Genomic DNA, 21221 nt, shown 5'->3' with positions numbered 1-21221 from the left:
AAGGTGAATTTTACTGAGGGAACAGAAGTGGTAGCACGGTTATTTTAGTCAGGCAAGGTATGTTCAGTGTATTTCAATCAGGACATGGATAAATCAGGTTTCTTCAATTGCTTATGTTGTTACATTGCTGTTTGTGCCACACTTCAAGCACTAGTAAATGTCATGTAACACAACCATAGACATCAGCAAGACAAACAGTGAGAACTGTGATGATCTTCACTAGCATGCTAGTTTAGCCACTGACATTGGTAAGCTTGCTAACCAGCATGCATGCAATCTATACATCAAGCCAAATGCAGAAAGAATGAAAAATCATACAGAAGGCCTGTGTGTGTCCTGTAATATGCATTCGTATTTCCACACTAAACATTCAGGGTAAAATTTTTCTGATCAAGGGTATGGATGGAGCCTATGTCAGGCATACCTCAGCCTGTGGTTCACTTGTACAGTTAACTACAGCTTTTACTATGTGAACACAGCCTGATGGAGACACTGAGAACACAGCCTTAAAATACTCCTATTTTAATAATGTTCCCATTTTGAGGCTGTCTGGAGAAGGTGTAATCAGCAGTCACACTATGTAGTCACTTGTCCCTTTAGGAACTCCTGCTAAGCTTTGATCCTAGCAGCTGGTAATGTACTGCTCAGTGTGTGAGTGCAACTAAAAAAACCCAAAGTGTTTCTTCTTTTCACTGATTTGGAAATAATTTTATCCCTCTTTTGAATCCTAGTGAACATGGGCACCCTAAAACATTTAAAGAACTTTCTGTGAACCTGTCCCATTGAAGTATAGTTTTGATGAAGGAAAATTACCGGGCAAAATCTTATCTTTTCTTCCAGAGTTTTTGATTATTGTGAGCCATTTATTTTTTAGAGAAGAAATTCTGGCAAGGTTAGATGGATTTTTATTTTTTTTATTTTATTTTGGAAACAGTACCAGAGGTATAATGTCACTAGTTAATCAATTTGTTCCTAAAATGGAGCAGGAAAGTTATATCTCACCATATAAATGGTTCCATAGGGGAAATGGTCAGCAATTAGCAATTTCCTAATCATTCTTTTGCCTGGCTCTGTCCAAATATTTGTGTGATGGCTAGACTGTAATGATACTGTGCCCATTGAAATACATTTAGCTCCTGAATACTCCCCAAAAGTCTGTGAGGTAGCTTTTGGAATACAGTGCAAATTGTGGGAATAGGTTCTATACACAAAGTATTGTATTACAGATACATTTTCCTCATAAGCTTTTTTATTCATGTGATTGCATCTACTGAAGAATGCAACTCTTCCCATGACAGAAATAACCTGGAGCTCTGCCTTACCTTTAGAAGTCACTCTCCCTCACTCCATCCCTCAAAAGAAATGTGCAAAACACTCTATGTGACTAAGCAATTGCAATGGATTCTTTCATGAATCCATAAGCTGTGGTCATAGATCAAGATCTGCTTTTTTTTTTTTTTTTTTTTTTTGTTATCCTCAGTTTTCAGACATATTGCATTGACAGTTTTTTTTTTTTTTTTTTATTTCTCCCCTTAAGTCACACAGTTTGTACATGTGTGCGTGGGTGTGGGTGTGAAAGAGAGAAAATGCAAACCACACGGCAGACATTAGTCACTTTGTGTTGTAGTGTGTTGGAGGGTACTCAAGTTCTAGGTTGTAAAAATGCTATGCTGTACTCTGTAGACTGGGTTGTTGTGTGGTTCAGTATTGTAGCTGCTTTTTTGATAGTTGGGATGCTATTTCAGTTCTGTCCTTCTTTATTCCTCTTTGCTCTGAGTAACTACTTATATATGGTAACAGCAGAGACCACCTTTGTTATAAAAGACAGGCCTTCAAGCCAGCAGATAAGAATCCTGGGCAATAGTTGCAATGTTATTGTCAGTGTGCTCTTTAATTCACTGGACAAGGGGAGCAAAATGGAGCAAATAAAAATCAGTAGAATTAATGTCTGACAGACAGGTCACGTGCATAAGCACATCTATGCAGAGAATGCAAGGGGATAAAGCAACAAAGAGATCAGGATCCTAGTCCCTGTTCTGTTATAAACAGAAACGCTCCTGAATGTGAGCAGCAAAGAAAAGGAAACCTTTGCAGAGGACGTCTACTCTCTGTGATCTTGCTGATTATGCAGGTTTTAAGTGTTGTTAATTCAGATGGAATATGTCATGCAGTTCTACAGCTGGATGGCTGACCCACTTAAAGCCCTTCTGTGCAGCTCAACTACCCTTGTAACTCTCTGTCTTAGCCAGTCCTTTAGGTATACTGTAGATGCCTCCCTGCCTTGAAAGCTGATGTTACAAAACCTCTGTAGCTAGCATCTGCAGCAGATGGAATGCTTATCCCAGGATGAATATACAGATGGATATGGATCAGTCAGTCATCCCTACAAATTACATTTTACCCCCTTTGCATAGTGTGTACATCTGTGAATTGTTGGTAAGGCTCCGGTATGCCATATAGGAATGTCACTATTATAAAAATATATTTCCTGTATAAATCTCTTCTACTTGTATATTCTTTGAGAGAAAGAGAGTGACATCATGTATGAGAGTAAGATGTGAAACAGAAGTTGTTGTATTGCATTTAGGATGTTCTCATTAAATGAAACAATGAATTATGTCACCTGTTCCATCATCATCTTCATATTTCTTTATGCAAAATTAGTACAAGAAGAATATGCTATGCTGTCAGTATTTTATCACATTTTATACCACTTAATTCTATGCATTTGCTTCTGTACTCACCTTTCTCTGAAGAATTGATTGTGTTTCATTTATAATGGCTGACTGAGATTCTCAAAATTTAGGATAATTCCTCATGTTGAACCTGTGTGCACTGTGATGCATACTGTTTGAACAAAACAGAAAGATAGTTCCTACCCAAAGAATGTACAGCACTTCACAAAAGCGTGGTCCCTGTACTAGCAGTAAATAATAAAGGTTGGAAGTACAGAGGTATAAATCACAATCTATTTATCTCTGGGTGACTCAGGGATCAAAAACACATGGGATATTGTGAGTGATGATAACTTTAGAGGACTTATTTCAGCCAATTTTGTTCTACATGTTTTAAATTCTAGCCTGGTGATTTCAGCTCAAGAGCATTGCCAGGATGGAGTTGGGAGTCTGCCATTAAACATTGATTTTTCCTGTGTCTCACAATTACAGCGACATCTGTGCTAAATAACTTTTTACTGATTGTCTATGGGGAGTTCATGGTCAATGCATCTCACTCAAAGGTCTCCTTTCTTACCTGTGAAGAAGGGCACAGTAATGATAATGCAGTAGGCTATTCTGTGAAAAAGATTGATATTCAAGGGTTGTGAAGTTTTTCTTTTCCTTTTTTTCTTTTTTTTTTTTTTTTCCTCTTCATACCATCTTTGTAGATATGCCTCAATTTACTTAGCTGTACCAATGTATTTTGCCTACATCTCTGTAAGATTTATAAGTAGTTGATAAGTCATCTGTTTTTCTACCTTCATAAAACCTCAGTATATTAAAAAGCAACCAACCATTGACAACAAAAGCATGACTGAGATGTAGTTGACACATGCTGCTGCTTGACAAACAGAAGTTGTGGTGTCTTGTTAAGAACTCAATAGCTGGCTTTGCTAAACTGAGTCTTCCCTAACTTAGGGCTCATGTTTTGGGTACAGCTGTGTGTAACAGTGAAGGAAAATGAATCTGAAAAAGTCTGGAAAGCAAAATAAACTCCACAAATTTACCTTAACGGAGAAGGTTACATCCAAGTTTCCCAAAATGCTTTTCAAGTGCCCATTGCAGCACCCCTGTGAGAGGTGTATGGCTCAACAGCAGCTGCATTTTATGCATGTGTAGAGCTGGGCTGGCTGGCCTGAGGCCAGACAATAAGCCAGTGGCACAGGTGAGATGGGAACATGGGCGTCCTCACCTCCTCTGTCCACACCAGTGGTACCATACCACAGCTTGGTGCCTGAGGCCTTGGTGGTGCCTTAACATACCTTGGGACAGGCCCAACCTAGCAAGGAGATTTAAAGACGTAAGTAGTAGAAAATAGAGATGGAGAGAGAAATGTTTTTCCATCACCAGTGTAACTCCCAGTGCAGTGCCATCTGCTCTGCACTGCCAAAGATCACCTGGATTTGGGAGTGGAGGGTGTGGGTGAGAAACGGGAAGCTGCTGTTGCTCATCCACGCTGTCTGACTCTGTGTCAGTGCCCAGTCCTGGAGCAGTGAAGATTCAGCTGAAGCATTTTCAAAAAAGTTACCTGAAGAGTTTATATGTGGCTCACTAGGGAGGGGAAGTTATAGGCATAAGTCTGAAGAAACAGTGTGGAAAACTGCACGAGATAAATACACCAACTCACCAAGAGGGAATATCCTGGGCTTTTTTCCCCTATAGATAATAGTTTCAGGGAAAGTATCAGGGCTTGCATTCTTTCCCATGGCTGAGATGCTTATTTTACTTACAGCTTATATTTTTAAAACCTGCCTGCAAATTACATTTCTAAGTCTACAAGAATAAGCTACCCTGGGAGCATTCTGCCTCTGCCTAAATTATCTGGAAATTTCTGTGCTAGTTTGTTATTCTCTAGTTATTAAGATATACTAGGGAAACTTTCAGAAGTATCTCAGAAATTGCACAAGAGGAAAAAGAATGGGTTTGGCACATCCCTTTCAAGACTTCATGACAACTTCCAGAATTTTGATAAAGACAAGGACTGACAAAGCCCTGACCATTCTACAAGCATCACCCATCTCTACCATCTCTATTTTCTGTATAATCTGGTATAATATCCAGTGTTATCTTAAGCAGAGTTTTGTACTTAATCTTGAAACACATAGAAGCAGGAATTTCAGTAAATTCCTTTGTTTACAAGGTTCCCACCCTGTTAACTTTTACTGTCAGACAAGTTTATTTTGAGAGGAAACATCAAATGAATTTGTGCTTCTGAGCAACTGATGGTACAGCTCTGTAAATCATGGATTGACTGTTTTTAAAATTCCCAACAGAGAACCACAGGATATTTATAGTGCTCAAAAAAGAGCTATTAAATGGATTTTAAAGTGTCTTTCCATTCATTGGTTTATAATATATTTATATTTAGCATTTCAGCTAGTATGTGGGCTGCCAAGCAACTTTCTTGATTGAAAATTTCCGGATGCTCTTGCAACGTTGAATATTATAAGCTAAAGTGGAATATTACGGGATGATTCAATCAGGCTGACTAACATGTAGGAGATTAATTCTCTTGAAATCCACTGTTCAATCCCTGTGATTGAAATAGTGTCTACCTTCAAAACAAATATCATTATGATTATTTCAGCTTTTCCTTTTCAATTCAATACTTTGCATGTCTATTACATCTCTCCTTTCAAATATCTCTTAATCCCTTTATGATCATTAGGTGATTTACTGTCACTGTCTTTGGTGAAGGATACCTAATAGCAGTTATAATTAACAATAACTGGCTTTTAGGGGTCATTCCACCCACCAAAGAAAGAATAATAACATAGAGTGTCTCAGCTGGCTGGTGCCATGCAGGTAAAAGTAGAGCACAGCATATATCTGCAACTGCAGAAGGAATTTATAAAGGAGACCAAAAAAAAAAAAAAAAAGACACCTGCTCTAAACTGGGACCTGGCCGAGATGCTGGTTAATAACCATGACATGATTGAGTAGTACTACGAAAAATTTCAAAACCAGTAGTCATGATATTAATTATGCAGTTCTTTCAGCCATGGGCAGAGGAAGGCATTTATATCTGGCAAATACTGTGTTGTTAAACCAAAGCTGGAGAGGAACTGCAAGACTGCACAGGAATTTTGTAGGCTGCGTATGTTGCATATCAGAGTGAAGGCCCCCATTTTCTCCTCAGCATGTAATATGTTGGTGCAGAACATCCCCTTTAGAGTCCTGTGCAAAGGGACTGGATGTGGATACGATCAACCCTTCCTTGTTCGTAATGGATTTGCACCTGCCTTCAATGACCATACAGCAGTCAAAACCTGTGATTCTAGGTAATGGGGGTGCACTAGAGCGTGGCACCAGTAACAGCACAGCCCACTCTTGTGGGACAGGATTCAGCAGGTCCGTGACCTGTCCAAGACATATGTTTCCAGGTAGATCAGTGTAATTGATTTGCGTTCACTTGTGTTTTCCCTGCCCTAGCCTCTGTCCTCCTGCCCTTTATAAGCAGAAGTTGATCCTGCCATTGTCTCTTTGGTCTCAGCTCCATGGCACTTGACACAACTGGTATTTGCTCAACCTACTTAGCTGGCTGAACAAATAACACGGCTCTCAATACTTTCTACTAGATGTTTCTTTTCTGGGCTGTATCTGTCACACACAGCCAATTTCATCTGACTCATGCTGTGGGTTCATTTCTTTCCCAAGTCATTCTCTGTACCTTCGTATATTTGCAGGCAGTTCTCTCTTCCCATGTTCCCACCTGTTGGCACATTCTCGTTAGCCCTTTGTTTGAGTTATGCCATTTGAGAATTTATTCTGTGGAACTCTGTTAATATTTTTGTGAGAAATTTGCCTCATGTTTAATCAAAAATTTGAGGAGGAGTAGTAACAATTCCTTCCACTGTTTCAGCTGTTTTTGTGCATACAGCACACTCATGGACTTTCTTTACTTTTAGTGTTCTACAATGATTGTTATAGCCCTTTGTCTTTTTTAGCTTATCTAAAAAACCAAGCCACAAGAAAGACTTAAAAAAAAAAAAAAAAAAAAAAAAAAGTTTCAGTTTTTTAAAGTTTTATGAAAAGGTGTTTTTAATTTGATAAATCTCTCTTCTTTGAGCCTGTGCTTCAGATTTTGCATAAAATGTATGCTTGATATGAAACAGCAGTGTACAGCTTATTTTGCCTGTATCGGCAACAAAACTGTGAGATAAATTCTGAATGCAGAATTTTTATTATTGATGACAGTGTAATTGAAAGAGCACAGCTGGATTTTCAGATCATGTTGCATAGACCTAAATGAGTATATAGATTATGAAGCAGTGGAGAGTCAGCTGCTATCTCTTTGCATTTCCTGTTGTATTTATCTGTTGATCTAGGTTTCTCATTTTTCTGTATTTTTTTCCATTTTATTTTCTGGGAATAAAAATGGTGGGGAAAGAAATGAGAAAAAATATCCATTGCAACCTCTATATAGGCAGCTTCTCAGGAGGAATCTGTGGGCATCCTCACTGTAAACATCGTTTGTGAAGGTGTTTGTCAACCTTGCAGACTACTCCGAGGTCAACTACAGATAATATTGAGTAGAGGAAGAAAACCACCAATAGGAAAAATAGTTTAATATCTGATTTTACACTTTTAACTTACTGCAGCCTTAATTTTTAGATGCCTACCTAATTTTCTTTGTCTTGATCTTGATGTTCTCTTCCTCAGTAAAGGCTAATATGTAGGCTTTCAAATTCAAGTTTTATTCTTTGTGAGGATTTTCAGAACATATGTTCTCTTCTCTCACACCCACATTCATGTGACTCAAACACAGCTAAGCACAATTTTCGAGTAACTAAGAGTTTACTCATGTATCATGGGTGTTTATCTGTTTTGGAAGCCTGGTCTGCAATAGAAAGGAAAACACTGTTTAACTAATGATTTTCTTTTTCTTGTTGAAACTTTAAGAAGTAGGGCATAATGTGCATAAGCCTCTACGGGGTAGTATCCACCTTATGCCACCTGCAAACTATTTTTGAACCATTTATTTTATTTGAATTAGTAGAACACTTTTCTAGTTCACATTTTTGTGTAGTGTTTATCTGTCAACAGAAGTAGAAAAACAAAACAAAACAAAAAAAAGTGCTCTTAGTTCTTTTCTGCTCTATTACACTATTCATCTTCTTAGACTTGAAATGTATTTTTTTGCTTGTTTGTTTTTTAAGGTACTGTTCAGATTTAATTTCAGCATCAGTTTGTTTCTAAATGGTTTCTTTAGAATTTGATCCTGGGGCCATTCTTTAAGGCTGGTATTACAAAGTAGTGGCCTTTTTGGACTGTGTGTTTACTCTATTGCTTTGATTTTTGGCCACACCAGCTCCTAGAAGAAAGAAATTCCATGACACAAGCCCTGACATAATAATAATAAAAACACAAACAAACAAACAAAAACACATTAGGTACTCCTACCCTACGTTCACTATTTGTTCCTGTTGAGTGACTAAAAGGAGAGTAAACTCCAGTGTTGTTTTTTGTTTGTTTTTTTGTTTGTTTTTTCAATGGATAGCCAATGTGTTATGAGTAAGACTTATACTATCCTTGAGACAATACTTCCTTGTCAGTTGTGGCTGCAAATATTAGGCAGCTTGGCTGCCTATAGTCACTGTGAGCAAATGGGTATGAGGTAGAGCATTCTTGCTCGTGGCCATTCCTGAAAATGTTCTGCTGATGTGGACCTCTTCCAGAAGATCACAGTGCAGCACCCATATTAAGACAAATAAATAAGAATGACATGACCTGGGTGTCCCTCTTCAGGCAGGAGGTGATATTTATGTTAACAATGCAGGCCAAACAGATCTGAAAAAGAAAGCGTTGGCTTCAAAATCTCCTTTGTTGCACTGGTAATTGTGTTACTTGAGCTATTGTTGTCAGCCCAATGAACAACCACTTGTTGTCCTAATGAGTCATGCTGTAAACTACCATGACTCAGGAGCTGTAGCATGAGCAGTCCTGACATCTGTGCAGCAAGAATGGGACTGCTGTGTGACATGCCAACATGCATACCTGTTTTTGCTTATGGACCAGAGCCTAGACTTAACCTGAAACTAGCAGCCATGTCAATGAAAATTTTGGCTTTTCCAGACAAGGAAATAAAACCAGTGAGATGTAGGCAAAATGGCAAATCACCCGACTAAAATCTGGCAATACCTATTGCAGTGCTTTGTGGTCAGTCATTCTTTGATGGTTTTCTGTTACTGTGGGTGGGATAGTGCAGCAGAGAAATGTATCTTGTGCAATAGATACGATGCACTTGAGAGACTGAAGACAGTAATGTGGCCAACTTTAAATAAATCATAGTGCTTCCTAGAAGGCCATATGCCAGGTTGCACTGTCCAAGTGTATTCCCTGTGCCATTCTATTGACTTCAGTGGAGTTACTCCAGAGAGAGATTTGGCTCCTCTTCCATGCAAACTTGGTGGAAGAAAATGTTTTTAAACATTTGGCAAGGCTTGTGACTTAGCTGTGGTGTTTTATGTCCTTTTCCTTCTGACATACACTTTTAATTATTCTTAATAAATTCAAATTGGAGCAAGTATTTTGGAGTGCAGATGACTAAAATATAAGTTATAGCTTTGATCTATGCGAACCTTTGGAGAATTTGTCAACCTAGCATTGGAAGTAGGGGATGAAGACCTGCAAAATCAAATTAACAGGTATCTAATAATAAATATATATATATATATAATGCCTATGTATTTTATATCCTTGGTGTGCTACATAAATCATTTGCAACATTTCCTTGTGCACAGTATATATATTTTAAATGGCTTTTCCACAGAGATACCCTGTTATTTCTTTCCACTGAATATAGGTGTCAATGACATTATATTCCCCTGAAGTAACTCTTTGCAACTCTCCACTCTGCAACTAATTGTCACTAGCAGTAATAGTAGTACTATTTATTGTACACTGCAGAATAGTTAACTTTTGCATTTCTTTTAAAATGTGTTGGTACTGTGTCATCAAAGATGGTTCATAAATGTAATGTCAGCACTGATAGCAGCATGTGTGTTGAACACATCTCAAGCCTTTAGAATTATAAAGGGGATTTTAGAACCCTGGGCCATGGGTGAAGGTCCTTTTACACAAGGCCTGTAATCAACTATGATCCCTCTTCCATAGCCAGACCTAGCTCCTCAGTGCTAGGAGCAACCACATGAACTTGAAGAACACTAGAAAGGAGCAGAGTAGCTCTCTGAGTCTGATAGACAATGGCACTACATGGAGCAGTCCTGGGATTTATTTTTTTTATTTTGTTTTTTTTTTTTTTTAGTGTGGTGTGATGTGGGGAGGAATGTGCTTGCACCCTCTGTTTTTCTCATTTGGTTTGGTTGGCTCAGTTCTGGGAGAACAGTCAGGGCACAGGTCTGACTTTGTTTTCCTTATTTGCTTCTCACCAAACAGTCATGAGCAGTTTTGCCTGAAGCAAGGCTGGCCATCTTCCTTTCTGTAGCTCCTAGCACAGCTTGACCGCAGTACAGCTGAAAGATGAGTGCAATCTAATTAACTCCATTAAAACTTCTGATCTATAAAACTGCCACTTCTTTTACCTTGTGCACCTTTTGTGTGAAAGTAAGATGTGCCTGCAAGTATAGCATGCCTTCAGAAATGCTGAAGCTAATAATGTCCACCCTCCAGCATCATTCCTGTTAAATTATGCTGTCATTCTAGTATATTCACACCGACATCATTCTGTTCCATCGTGAAGAGATCCATTTATTATAAGCAAATCCGTCTCCTGTACACACCAATTATTTTACATAGGATGGATTGGAAGTAGGTCCCATAATTATACCCTAGTCAACCAGTCATGTCTATAAACAAAATCTTTCACTCTCTTATTACCTATTTTCCTTCCATCTATTATTCTTTGAATGTTTACGGGAGTGGTGTGTGTGTGTGTGTTTTAATCCATCAACAGCTGTACATTTTTCAAGCCCAAATGCCCTAAAACTGTGGTTATTTTTCATAAGGCTTCCAAATGCCCTTTCTGTTTTCTTCTCCTGACAGCCAGAACAGAATAAGCCATCATTAAAGGCAGCTCAAATTATACTGCTAATTAACAATGTGTTTGGTGCTCTGGAAAGCTGCATTATTTATTTATTTTTATGCTGTTACTATTGGGAAGGAAGTTCAGTGGGGAAATTCCCAGCTCAGCCACTTTTTTTTTTTTTTTTTTTTTTTTTTTTTTTTTTTTTTAATTCTGCTTACGGGTCTGTCTGTCTCTTAGTACTCAGCTCCCCTCTGTTCAAATAGTGGATTAATTTTACGAAATCAATGCCATCTCTGTCAATATAAGGTCTGGCATTTTTCTGATTTCTTAGTCTTCTTGACATTCTTTTTTCTTTAACTAGTTTTTATTCCATTGCTGCTATTAATGTAGCTCTTATTAATGCTATTTTTAATGTTAATATCTAAAGCAATGTTCTCTTTATCACCAAATCTGGGTCATGTTTGGATATGTCTGAGATGCTTCATGCAGTCCTGTAAATTTTGCCACATGCCATTTTGGGAGTGTTAGCTCCTGAAACTCTCAGCCTATTGAGAAATTATAGAATCCTAGAATATTTTAGGTTGGAAGTGACTTTAAAGATCACCTAATTCCAAGCCCCCTGCTATGGGCAGCAACACTTTCCACTAGACCAAGTTGCCCAAAGCCACATCCAAACTGGCCTTGAACACTTCCAGGGTTGGAGTATCCACAGAGTGTTTGGGCAACCTGTTCCTATGCCTCACCACCCTCTGAGTGAAGAATTTCCTCCTGAAATCTAATCCAAGTCTATTCCTTTTTAATTTAAAACCATTGCTTCTTGTCCTATTGCTACCCTCCCTGATTAAGAGTCCCTCCCCAGCTTTCCCATAGGCCCCTGTTAGGTGTTGTAAGGATGGCTTTCCAGTTCTTGGTTTAGGGAAGCCACAGAGGACATCAGACTGTGATATAGGACCATACTGACCTGTGAAGGACATTACTGGTAGGAGCCTTCTGACTTCTCATGTTCCCTGCAAACAAACATTCCAAGTGTATGGACTGTGTTAACTTTCTGGTGGTCTGGGACAGAAGTTGCTTTCCTCTCCCATAAAACTTTTGGAGAATTTAAAATAAAATAAGTCTTATCAGAGTGGGATTTGCAGTGTAAGGAGCTCAGATTCAAATTCTTGTTCTCTGGCTCCTGCATCCTGTAGTTCTTCCCTAACCACTTTGAGATACTTAGACTTTTTTCTTTTTTTTTTTTTTTTTGAGAGTTGTATTTGTACACAATTCACTAGATTCAAGATTTGAGCCTGAATCTCCTACGTAGCCTTTTGAGTATCATGAGTGATGGGATTAACTACTTTTTATTATAATTTCCTTTCATTTTCCTCTCTTTATTAGGGAAAATGAGACAAAATTATAGTGACCTTGTTCATCCCTTTTCTAGTATGGTTCATACTTAGGTCAGATCTTGCCTAAACTGAATAAGAGCAAAATTTACACATCTAGAATATTCTGGAAGGATTTTTGCTCAAATCGTTCCTTGTTGGTATTCAGAACAATCTCCTCCCCTGTATTTATGTCTCCCAGTCTTAACCCCCTTGTCTTTATGTTAGACCAAAATATAAACTAGCTCAAAAGCTGTGTGCAAAGCAAGTGAGAGGTATTTGGATGTAGTTTGTGTTGTGTTTTTTTTTTTTTTTTTTTTTTTTTCTCTCTCTCTCTTCAGCATCAGCACTGTGGATACTAATTCATGGACCCACTTGTAAGCATTGGTGTAGGAAGTATCTGGAATGGTGGAGGCCAAATTTAAGCAAGGTAAATTCAGGACACAGTTTGCTTCTAGTGCTGAGACCTGTGAACTTGGAAGGCTGTAGATAGAACTCAAAATACTATGTGCCCAAGATAACACACTTGAGCTCCTAGGCTGCCTGCATTGTAGGTGGAGAGAAATCAGTTTCTCCAAGTCAATACATCATTTTTGTACAGCCTGGAAATAGGAGTTCTGTGAGTCCAGTATGCAGAAAGGTTCAGGAGCGGCATCTCACAACCCATCAGCTGTTCTCGCCCACTCTTGTTTTCCTGCCTTTAAACACCGAGCTATTAACCTGTCAGCGAGGTAGGTACTATTGTAGCTTTTCATCTCATGTATTTATTTCAATAAAGCTTTTATTTAATACATTTGCCACACTTGAATGGTTCTGCTAACACCCTTCTCAGAATAATTCACTGTCTGCATTTGTCAAGGAAACTTGTGCTAAAACCACACTAGGAACGACTAGGCTTATAAATAGCAGAAACAGGAACATTTACTCTGATAGTAGGGAGAGAGTCCATAATGGTTGGAGGGGGGAAAAAACCTTCCTTTCTGTGGTCTTGCAAGAAGTTTCCTCATGTGTCTACCTGTCTCCTTTTCCAAAAGAAAGAATCCACGTTTACACCCTGAATTTCTGAATATCAATCTGAGTCTTTCATTTGCCTGAATATTAATTGGACTGGTCATGCTTTCCAACAAAATAATTAGGAATGTATGTTATTATCTCCACCTTCCTTGGCATCTTGTCCTCCCTTATTTCTAACTAGGGTTTGTTTAATATATATATATATATATTTTTTTTTTCTCCACCAGAATTTGTGCCATAACTTTGAGAGATGAAAATGAGAACAATGTCTGACTGTTCAAGTTTTGGCCATATGTACTGTTTCTAACCTGTATCTCAAATTTGGTCCCAGGTTACCTGCATGGCTGATGACCTAGCTTTTTGATCCAAAAGGGGGAAAGATTTTTGCAGTTTGCAAGATAGTAGCAATTGGTTCAAAGCCTTAGAGTTATATCTCAAATTGTGATACTAATGTACATACAGTGTTAGAGAATGCAGTGGGCATGATTTAGGGAGAGGTTTGCTTGGCAATGAATCCTTCTAGAACCTCTTTTTCTGCCCACCCATGTTCAGCATGGCGTTCTGTGAATGCTGTGATACTTTTGAAAATCTGTACAGATGCCTGTAGAGTGTAACTGAAGAAAGCAGTGATGGTTAGATCACCAGTGGTACTGATTTTATTTTTCTGGTGGTTTTATACTGACCAAAGCGTTATATGTGTGCATCCTAAAATTAAAGTATTTTCTAACCAAGGAAATGAAGGGAATGTGGATGATTTTGCTTAAAATTTTTACTTTTTTTTTTTTTTTTTTTTTTTTACATTTTTTTTTAAGAGATGTTAGCAGGGGCTAAATAAACGTAAAAAAAAAAAAAATAAAGGCCAAGTTTATACTGTCAAATTTGTTTTTGTTTCATTTTATTATTGCTGGAACAAATATTCTTTTCTGTCTGCTGCTGATTGAAACAATGTAAAGGACTGTGTAGGCAAGGCTTGTCTAGGGTTATTATCAGGCATATACTCTGAGGTGGTAATGTGGCTTGGTATGCTGGTTCCCTGCAGTGGGAGTTTCTTTCTGTGTGAAACACCAGAGCAGCTGTAGTTGTGTTGAAGTGGGCTGTGATAATCTCATGTGCAGTCTTCTTATAGTAGGCTTTCTTGTGTGATGGAAATCACAGCTTAGCTGCTCCTAGCAGTTTTCAATATCTACGGAATTAATGTTTAAACACTTATACTGAATTCAGTGCAACTACTGTGAGTAAAGGTGCATAAATACCTTTTTGAATCAGGTCTTGGGGGTCGAAATGGTAGGATTTAGTGTACTGTGCAGTTTCCAGTAGCGTCAGGTCGTGTTTTACAAACTCTGCTTCTTGCTCTCATGTACTCTGGTGAATGGACACAAAAGAAACATAAATTATTTTCAAGACAGAACTCTTCAATACAACAGGTCAGCAAAGGACAATAATGCTTCATACACCTCCCCCAAAAAAAGCCAATCAATTGCAACTCAGAAGCAACAGGTAAATGCAATTTATGGAGACCTTCACAGGTCAGAGACTGTAAACTCTATATGGGCAGTGTTAGAAGCCTTGTTTGTGTTTTCATACATCCTGGACAGATAACTGAAACCCAGTTTAGGCTCACAAATACATTCTTAAGCACCAGAATTAAAGTGCTTTCCTTTCCGAAGGTACTGAGTGCCTCCTGTTGACAATAGTTCAATTTCTTCTTCCTTGCTATAACGGGACACAATTATTTCATGTTCTTAATAGGAGAGTAGATTTTGTAGAATGCTTTTAACCACTCAGATTGGACCATATTTGTTATTTTCATTTGGCCGCCTGCATCAAGCATAACATTGAACTGATCCAGCAACTCTGTAGTTCACACAAGCTCCTGCAAGTTAAAATTTTTAGCTGAAGTTAATAAGGTACCTTCTACCAAAATTACATTTTGAAAAATCATCTTTCATCTCAAATTAAATAAAAGGCAGTGTTTTTAGCACTTTTAATACTTGTGGGCTAAATTAGTATTTCGGGTTTTAAAAAAAAAAACAAACAAACACATTTTCTCACTGTTTGTCAGAATTAGAGGCCTGTCACTTTCCTATTTCAGTGGGAAAATCATCTATGTTTTCGTCTTTTTCATTACGAAAAGGGGGAAAAAACTTGTAAATGCAGAGTTCCGCTTAGTCATTGATTTGTAAGCATTGTTGTCCTCCTCGTTGTACTTCAAGTCCTTCATAGATTTCATTGTCACTTAAATTACTGTCCTCTCTTTCTTTCTCCCTCTCCCCCTCCTTTGTAGTTATAATTGGCTAAATATTTATATATTACTTCATTAGTTCATGCTAGTTACTTGCTAGGGACTTTAGCTTATATGAGTCAGATGTATGAAAAGAAGAGTAATTTTTAAATATCTGAAAGAATAATTAAAAGTGGACAAAGCAAGTTTGTTTATTTTGCATCAGATAATCAGAGTCTCAATCCTCTGGCTTTGTGCTATTTATTATTGTTCATATAGCGAAAAGCATGATGTTTAATACTTTTGAGAAAAAGATTTGTAGGGATGAATGATGAAGCACAACGTATGCAGAATGTCATCTTCTCAAATTATGGGATTGCAAAATAAAAGGCAACCATGCTGTTTCAGCAAGGATAGCTGGTATGTTTAACAAGAAGCAACAGTGTCCACTCCCATACCATTTGGACCATTGGGATTAATTATACTGAAAATAAACACCAATGTAGGAAAGAATTGGCTTTCTTTTGGCTCATAACAACTTGCCTACAGTGGTATAGAACATGTCTACATCAACTCTGCTGTTACTGGGGGTCAGGGCAAACAGCAAAGAACTAAGAACTCTGTAAGCAGGAATAAATACAACTTGGTATTCGCCCTTTATTGAGTAGTACCGGGTCTCTATAATTTGTTAATAAGAGAAACCCAACTGAATAGCAAATCACAGGTTGTGCAATATGGAAAATAAAGCCATCTCCTTCTGCCTCTGCAGGTTCTTGGGATAGCCTGTTGCCATCCCAGTCAACACCTCTGACGAGTGTGTTCATCTGTGCAGAGCAGTTGACAGAAAGAAACTCTGAGATCATTTTTCCTGCCATTCCCCTTCAAACAGTCCTCTGTCAGGGCAATTCCCCAGGGTTATGCAGAAAAGTATATAGCAATTAATCCTAGAAGAATATTGTGATAGACAGCATGACTTGATGGACAATTCCTGGAAAAAGCTGAGCCCAGGATGTCAGAGAAGTGACCTTCGCAAGAAGACAGCCATGCTAGCATTGGCCACATCCAAATCTTCAGCCTTACTCTACAGTGTAACATCACGATTTTTCTTTCAAAACTAGTGTTACCAGGTGAACCCTCAGGTTATGCTGACAGCTACCTGAGAACGAACAGAATGCACATTGCTAACGTATCTTTGAGTCCTTGTGTATCTAAAGAGAGAGTCAATGAGGGATTTCTAGACCAACCTTGATAAAAGTCAAAGGACTAGGAGCCAAATGAAAATAATTCCTTGTATGTCTGTTTTGACAATCAACAATATCATTTTTAGGAAGCTTTGTTTTGGTTTTATAGTGCTTCTTTGTTCCTATATTATTCCTTAACAGAAAGTTTCATTGTCCTTCAGAAGTTCTGAGTTTTCCAGAGATGCTGTGCTAGCTGACTGAGAAGAGATATATAGCATGGAAGTGAGAGGTTGTGAAAGAGAGCAAATGAAGGCAGCCATATATTCATGCTCAATGCATTACCTGGATTAACTGTAGTGGTTAAAAAGAAGGTAATTATTTGGCTAGGTAGTGTCTGCAATGCTATATCCTGCCAGTTTATGCTGAATTTAGTAATCTCAAAACCTTGCATCACATGGCAAGAGATCTGTTCCTAGTCTTAGCATTAAAAGATCTATCAGCCTTTGTAGTAGCTGGCTGCTTGTTCATGACTGCTCCATATAAGATCAAATACACGCTGAGGGGGAGATGAAAAGATATGAAGAGAAAGCAAAAAAGTGCACAGACAACAGTCAACAATTAGCTGAGCAAATAAAGTCAACTAATTAAAATAAATAAATAAATATATAAATAAAAACAAAGCATCCTAAGAATGCCATGAAAATGGTAACTGCAAATTGATATTTGAATTATTTTTTCAAATAAATTAAATGAAATCGTTGAGAGGGATTTGGAAGAGTGATTGTAAATCCACATTTTTTTTTCACTAGCTTTTTGAAATCACTTAACAGAAGCTGTCTTTATATGCCTTTTCCAAAGAAAAGGACACAGTTTCATTTTTGGAACAGGAATATTATAACATATACCTTTCCCAGTCAGTATAAAAACAGCAATCAATAAAGGTAGTGGGGACCTGCCAGCTTACTTACATAGGATATGTGTGTGTAATAAAGCAAGTCCGTGAATTCTAGCTGGAGACGTAGCTGTATAAAGCTTGGGAGTTTCCAGTTTTACCCTTGATGTGGTGCCTGTTATTTTTACCTCACTGACTAGGTGTAGTAGGATGATTTCACTTGTTATTGAAGACACAAACCTTTATGATCTGATTATCTTAACTGTACAAGGGAGGTGAAACAGGCACAAAAGCCTGTACAAAGGCTGTAAGCTTGAAAACAGCGTGTCATCTTTTTCTGTACTTTAGTGCTTTTACGTTCTAGTTTGTGGTTGTTGATAAACTTAAAATTTAGAGGAAGGCAGTATGTAGCGAGACATTAAGTATCTTACCTGTTCATTTTGCATTTTGTTACTTTCCTGAATACTGTGGGCAGCACTCTCCATAAGTGGAAAACACATAGTATTAATTAGTGTCTGTTCACAGACACTACCATGTACCACGTTCCTCATCCATCTCTAACTTGCTTCTATGGCATAAGGGGCTCCAGTCAGCCAGATATCTACTCTGTGGTTGACCTTGTCTTAGTTACTCACCCCACCTTTACTTTGGAGTCCATGGGGAGAAAGTCCAGCAATTCGTCTTAACCTAAGCAAGCTCCTAAAGTAGGAGGAAGTATGCAATGAAAGCTCTGTTATAAAAGCAGCAATGGATGACAGTCTCTGACAGATGCCTATACTGTAGATATGTGAAATTGGGTCAAATTATTCCACCCTTCAGTTCTTTAGTCCAATGTTTTCTCAAACTTTTAAAAGACTTGATTTCAATTAAAAAAAAAAAAAAAAAAAAAAAGTTCAGGTCTTTCCTGAACTCTTTGTGCTGTCTGTCAAGCAGCTCAAGTCCTCAGACCACTGGGTCTCTTGTGAAACCTCACCTGGATTTTTCACTGACTGACTGCATTTGATTTGTCGGAGTCAGGTGCGCAGCATGTATCTTTCCAAGTCACTGTGCAAGTATAAGTACTTGTTACAGAATGCACTTTATTATACATACCCTGAGCTGGAGATCTATTTGTTACTGGAGGCAGATATCTATTTTGCTGCTTCATAACTAGAGATAAGCAAAAACTCTGAACATTGGAAGACTTATTCCAAATACCTATACCAAAGCCCAGGCACTTGCTGAAATGAATTTAAATTTGTGACTGAGGGATCAAGATGTAAAGCCCAGACAAGTTATTTATTTGCTATTATTTTTTTAGACTTCCATTGTTTTCAGGTTCTGGTTGAAAAGGAAGAATCTGTATTCTTTTATTATACCAGCTTTTGGTACAAGACAAAACCAGGAAATGCAAAGATAAGTAAATCTAAAATAAAACTACCAGCACCATTGTTACTAATTGGTATCCTCGTTAGCAAGCTCAGCAGAGATGCCAGAAAATGAATGTATATATATGGAGACAGTAGCAGACTTGAGCCCATAATTTACAATGAATAATTTATTCAATTAATTTAGCCTGCTATTTTGCTCAGCAAAACAGATTACAATTTCCTCAAATTTATCTATTATTCAAATGTGTTTAATGAAAAATACTTTTTGTTTTCACTGTATAGACTGATTACAAATATTGCAGCATCAAGTAGGGTTATTAGGTTGTGATTGTTCAGAACTCAGCATTCTTTCCTTCATTCATTTTTTTTTTTTTTTTTTTTTCCTTCCCCTCCTGCTAATTGGATGGACAAGCAAGCACTTAAGGTTCATAGTTTTGCCAGTGGGAATTTAAAATCTCCTGTCAGCAGGTATTGAACATGCAGGACTTCAAAGATTCTTTCTAAGAACTCTATTTTATTAATTTTTTGGACAGGAAATGTCAAAAACAGTGGAATCCTGGCCCACTGATATTAAAGGTAGCTCTGGCCAACCATTATTAATGTTAATTAACAGAAGCTAATTCTTTAAAAGGCTATAATATCAAAAGATATTCTTTTTCTTAGAGCAGTATTGTGTAAGTGGATGGAGTGGGAGTACAGTTGTCTATGTTGCACTTATTTGTGGAGTGTTTTCACTATGACTACAAACAAGGCAGTTTTGCTCACTATCCTATCAGGCTGGTATGCAGTACACAAATAACTTTATTTTTATTTTTAATGAGTTTTCCCAAGGACTAGAGATGTTATTTATTTAGTTTTTTAATATATTTGTTTGAAATGTAAGGCTGCTGCTGTAGTGAAAGACCTTCAGCCTAACCCCATCTGCAAGTTTCAATTACATTAAAAGGAAAATTCTTTGTTGAAATGGGGAGAAAAAAAAAAAAAAAAAAAAAAAAAAGGAGGAGAAGAGAAGAGGACGAGGCAGGGATGTTATTGTTTGTCCTGAATGCTTGGTCACAACAGGTTTTCACACTGGCAACACTTGTTAGACTAGTGCTGCCATTGTATTCCTCCAGAATAAGCATGCAGGCTACAGATCTTTTAGGAAGAAGGAGACCTGTGAGCAGCAGCATAGTGGGTGTTAAGATCTGGGTGCTCAGCTTGCCCCTCCCACCACTACTTGTGCTACTCACACAGTGGTTTCAGATGTGGATTCCCAGTGAGGGGGAAGGTCTGTGTGTTGGGACTTGCGAAGACCCCAAACCCTCACAATGTGTGTGTCTTCCTGAAGAAAGATGCTTCTCCTCCTTCTGCCATGTTTGCAGCTCTGCTCTGGGATGAGTTAGAGTCCAGCTGGATGGGGTAGCCACCCTCTGCTGTATTCAGCATGCTCCTAGCCACACTGATTAACAGCAGTATCAGGCTCTTGATATCCAACCGATACAACATCATTCTGCAGCCCAGCAGGCAAGCAGAATTTGCAACCATGGTAATAATGACAGCTGGGTCATTACACACAAAACCGACAGTCTGTTAGTGTTTACTGTGATTTTTAAGCAAATTCTTTTTTTTTTTTTTTTTTTTTTTATTGTGTTGGTGTCTCTATTTTGTGTGTGTGTGTGTGTGTGGTATGTATGCTATCTACTGAACAGGAATTTTCTTCACAGTAGTATCACATCTGTATTGCATAGTGACCACTGGAAGAGGCCTCCTGTCATTAGAGTTTGCTCAAAACAGTTCTTTCACATGTTGTACTTGGCCAAACAAGAAACTGAAGCATACTCTATGACCTGTGCTTAGTAAAAGTAATTGGAAATTCAAATCTTAGCTTTGTACAATAAATTGTGCACAGGTAATGTTGCAGACAGATGATGAATCTCAGTGCATACTTGAGAATAATGAATGATTTTTTAGGATACTCATGCCATCTTGGTGGGCATTCTACAAAAATCATCAGATGTTGTTGAGAAAATTTTGTGTGTATGTGCCTGGAACTAAAAGTAGATCGTGGCTTAAATAATGAGATCTTCAAACTAGATTAATGTCTATTTGCTGGGAGGTCGGGGGGAGGGGTAGGGGGGGAAGATTACCTTTCTCTCTTCAGCCCTGTATTTTTTTAAGCGAATGTCAGCCACAAAGCTGCAAAATAATGGATAGTGATCCTACTCAAATATTTGATCATCAAATGTAGCAACATTTGATAAACGAATAGACTGAGTAAGGACAAAGAGAAGGAACCATAAGCTAAAGGTCACTGGTAGTCACATCAGAGTCTGGATTTATTTCTGAATTTCATTAAAGAGAACAAAATAATAAAATATAAATAACTCTGTACATATGACTTGTAAGACTTACTTGGAATGCCTAAAAGTGCTAAAGTGAATTCTTAAGAGGAGTCCCTGTTGGGCACAGGACTATTTAAAGAAATTCTGC

This window comes from Netta rufina (assembly GCF_964035555.1).
Source record: "Netta rufina genome assembly, chromosome: 1".
In the NCBI taxonomy this organism is placed as follows: Eukaryota; Metazoa; Chordata; class Aves; order Anseriformes; family Anatidae; genus Netta; species Netta rufina.
The sequence above is the reverse complement of the archived record's forward strand: the minus strand, read 5'-3'. Positions refer to the sequence as shown.